Raw genomic sequence first — 4,767 nt, forward strand, 5'->3', positions numbered from 1 at the left:
TCCAAACTCAATCTCCCTATCTGGTGGAAGACCAGGTAGCTCATCCGGGAATACGTCCGGAAATTCACACACTACCGGAATCTGATGAATAGGAATGACTGTCGTAGCACATGTAACACTTATCAGGTCTGTTCTCCGAGGCAATGGTACTTGGAAAGTACCCTCACCTAGGGGATCCTTAAGGGTAAGTACTCGACTTCCAGTATCTATGACTGCTCCCCAATCCTTCATCCAATTCATCCCTATAATGACATCCAAGACTAACCCAAGCAAAACTATCAAGTTCACTCGGAACTTCCTGCTACCTAATTCAAGGGTTGCCCCTCGAACCATCTGGTTGGTCAAAACATCAGCCCCTGCTGAGCTTATACGGTACCCATAACCCAATTCTGTGCATCGTTGTCCATGTTTCTATGCAAATGCTTGACTCATAAAAGAATGCGATGATCCAGAATCAAATAGAACAACTGCAGGGTTTTTGTTGATAGGAAACTTACCAGCAGTGACGGGCTCTCCCTCTGGAATTTCATCCACTGTCATACTATGCACTCTAGCATTATAAGTCTGCTGCTTCTTCTTGGGCGGGTATGGATAAAACCTCGAGAAATGACCGGGCTGATCACAGTTATAACAGGGTCCTCTCACTGTCCCGGCAGATCCCATAGCTCCCTTGGAACTGCCTTGTACCGTAGTTGCGGCTGCTTTGTTGGGCTGTACTGCCATCTTGTATGGCTTTTGAGGTCCACGAAAATTCTGACTTCTTGGCTGAGGTGGCCTGAATCTAGCGCCAGGTGCCGATGGGCGATAAGGAGGACGACCTCCCATAGGTGCTCTAGCTTGAGACGGACCACCTTCAAAGGCTCTCTTGCGTGTCTTGGCTACAGTGCTGGCATTGTTATTCTTCTCCTGCTTCAGACAGTCGCTGATGAAGTCATTGAATCTGACGCGGTTGTTGGTACCAACATGCTTTATCATTTTTGGATTGAGACCCCTCTTAAAACTGGCTATCCTTTTAGCATCTGTGTCAACCATGTCAGGAGCATAGCGACACAAGTTGTTGAAGGCATGCAGGTATTGCATCATGGTTTTGGTGCCCTAGTTCAACGCCAGAAACTCTCCCAACTTCATCTCGGTCAACCCTGGTGGAATATAGGCTCCACGGAAGGCCTCAGCAAACTCTCTCCAAGAAATCTGAGCATTTAGAGGGAAGGTAGTGTGATGGTGCTTCCACCACATTCCCGCCGGTCCTTGCAATTGAAGTGCAGCATACTCCATTTTTAGAATCTCCATCATCCTCAACACACGGAATTTATCTTCCATCGTGTTGATCCATTCCTCAGCATCGAGTGGCTCTATTGCTTCCTTGAATACTGGCGGCCTGGTGTCCATGAAATCTTTGAAGCTGCTATATTGGTTCACTCCCATGCCACCACCTTGATTGTTACCACGTTGAACGTTGTTGGCGATGGTTCGAAGAAGATCCTCCATGTTCTTCTGGGATTGTTCCGCGTTGCGCTGACTCCCGAGCAGCTGTGCGAGAAACATCTCGGGGGTAAATGGGGGAGGAGGTGGCAAATGCGGTTCGTGGGGAGGTTCATTGTCATTGCCGTGGTTTCCACCACCACCACCACCACCACCACCGGTCCCCGCACCGTTAGCACCGGGCTCAGCGGCCTCATACGTGGTTTGGCGAGTGTTTGTCATCTGCATATTTCAGCAACAAGTAACGATTGAGTGAAGCTGTAATAATTGCGAGTGAAGGAAAAGTTTATGCCATACTGAATTTACTGGAGAGAATAAACTCATACAATAAAACAGAGGCATAACAATCGCATCCCGATTAAAACAACAGCACTTAATCGAATTACTTCAACGGCAAACATCACGTCCATACAATCACATTGCCAGCATACATACACTGGACTTTTTATGCGTTCAGATATCGCATTCGAAAATCAAGTTCCAACCACATGCCAAGTCTCATACATTCGAAGCAACATACGATAGATTACATGCCAACAAAAGAAATGCCATCGCGATGAGACCTAGATACTAGCGCAAGGCAACTAGCCTACTCCTTGGGGCCATCATCAGGATCGGAGACGTCACCATCACCCCTAGGTGAAACTGCAGGCTTATCCTCGTTGTCGTTGTCAACGTCCATGCCAGCGGCGTCTGGTGGAGCATATGGGCCAACCCCATTGTAGAGCGCGTGAAACTCCTCGTGCAGGTAGCCATTGTATTCCTCTAGCTCATCGACCCTCTGTAGCAGAAGGTTTATTGCGTTCTAGGCTTCATTCCTTTCCTGAACCAGCTGTCCAATCATGCGGTCTGCATTGTTGTTGGCTTGAGTCAACATATGCACTCGCTGCATAGCTCTATCACCTCTCTCAACCGCCTGATCTCGCTATAAGTTCATATCAGCCAACTGCTCCTGCAAGCAAGCTATAGCACGTGCCTGTCTCTTCTTCTGCTTCTTCCCTTTTAGCTTATCCTCACTATGCAAACCAGTCAAAGTCCAGTAGGTACTCTCGAGACCCTCATACGCTCTGATGGCAGCAAACATAGCACTCATTGCCTGGTTGTCGCTAGCCTGTCCTTCAGCTGGACCTCTGACCAATGCACTTCCTTGAGGCTGAACCCAAATGGCATCACGAGGATCATCCCTAGGAAAAGTACCAGCTAGAGCTGCAGCAAGCTCACTGGGAAATCTGCTCATAATGTCCCTGATGACATGGAAGGCTGCTCCCTCCGCACCCTCAGCTGGAGTGTGACCCTCAAACTCCAAATGCCAACCATCCCAATCTAGAGCATCACCGAGAGCAGGAACCATGATCTCCACTACTGCGAGTCCATCCTCTGCTAACTGGCTCTCGTTCCAAGAGTACACCGGCTCTTGACCCTCTGGGTACCCCACATCATGGAGCACTCTCCAAAGCAAAGTCGGCATGCCAAACTCGCTCAAGAAGGTGTCCGTGGTGCGGTGCTCCCTCAGGGCCAACGGACGTCGAGGTGCTCTTCCGCCGGTGAACTTACAGGCGGTCTGCTTCGTGCGGGCCATCTGTAGCAAAAGTCCTTTCATTACCTTGGGGAAACATATTTTAGGTGATACAACTTTTATCAAAAGGAGATAATCAATTTATAAGGGGAGGAATGCCTGACATGAATGAAATGCATAAGTAACATGATGTATGTACGTGTCGTACGTTCTCACAAACTTAGGAAATAAATAATTTCTAACGACGAATTTGGTGGCATACAACGATCTCTCAATACGTAGCTAATATGTTCTACACGATAGCGTTGTTATGTACCTGTAGAAGATTCATTTCAGCCCAAATTTCCAATGAATGCATAAAAGCAGTAAAGTTTTATCTACACGCTCTACACGAATCTCCAGATACGTGTACAATGGTAGTAACTACCCGAACCATCGTCCTACTGACGGCATCGCCTCAACAGACAGAAGACCCATACATGAGATACCTTTGTAAAACATGCGTAGAACATGTAATTACTCTAGTATCATATAAGCATTCACCCTAGATCGGCGGTGTATCCGATCATGCTCTCACAACCCACACTTACCGACGCGTAGAGGCAAATGATCCATTCATTACCACTCAAACAAGTGACACTCATACAATAGCACGTCGTATGAGCGACGAAAGAGAAATATGATGCAAGAACCCCAAGTCAGTACTTAATTAAGCCACCTAAAGTCCTTAACTGGGCATAAAGGATATGATCACTAGCACACTTTATAGTTTTAAAATCATATTTTCCAAATGCTTTTTTGTTTTAAATACACTTGTGAACAGTAACATGCTAAACCATGCTCTGATACCAGCTGTAACAGAACCGACCAATTATACAAAATTAAGTAAGAAAATTATCCGCCAGGGCAGACGATTTAGCAAACTTAAGCCCGTATAACCCGGTAGTCCGTGAAATCGCGAAGGATTTCAAACTAACTTTCATTCCAGCCAAGATCGTAATAAGTTTAGCGGTCACCATCACATATTACATAAAAGTTCACAGTCTCAGATACATCAGAGTTTTATCATAGTTATTACAAAACTAGTTCGAATAAAAGTAGCGGAAGTCATTTGTTCAAACCATACACACTCATGCGGAGTTTTAATATAGTGCCAGTGAATGATCATCTCCAACAAAAGCATCAGACGAGACGTAAAGAATGACCATGCCCATGGTCCTAAGCATCACCCATCGTAGGATAAAGGCAGTTGATACAGTAGCCGTAATACATCTGCCCATCTACAACAAGTGGGAATAAAACCCTAAGTACGAGAAGGTACTCAGCTAGACTTACCTGACATAACCGAAAATAAGCGACACCAAGGATTATGAAGGGCTTTATAGTAGGGTAGCTGACTCATTTGCAAAAAGAAGCATTTTTAGCATTTCAAGAACTTCTCAAAAAGCTTTATTGCCACGTTAATTATTATTAACATGTCGACTAGATTTGCACCTATACTAGAGTAAACAAGTGATTAAGCAGATAATGATAACCAATGATCATTAAACAACTTCCATACTGTCATATTCATTATAACTGTCCAAGTGTTCCATAACATTTACTACGATGAAGTAACTCAAGTCAAGTGCTCACTATCCAGGAGCGATGGCGATTCGAATCGATTCCTAACCAGCTGGTGATTTATTCCTTACACAAACCTCACTCACCCGCTAAAGTGAGATATTGATCACCGAGTCAACTTTCCAGGAATCTCGAGTTTGCCAGGA

The sequence above is a fragment of the Miscanthus floridulus genome, chromosome 8, assembly GCF_019320115.1.
Source record: "Miscanthus floridulus cultivar M001 chromosome 8, ASM1932011v1, whole genome shotgun sequence".
NCBI classification, from domain to species: domain Eukaryota; kingdom Viridiplantae; phylum Streptophyta; class Magnoliopsida; order Poales; family Poaceae; genus Miscanthus; species Miscanthus floridulus.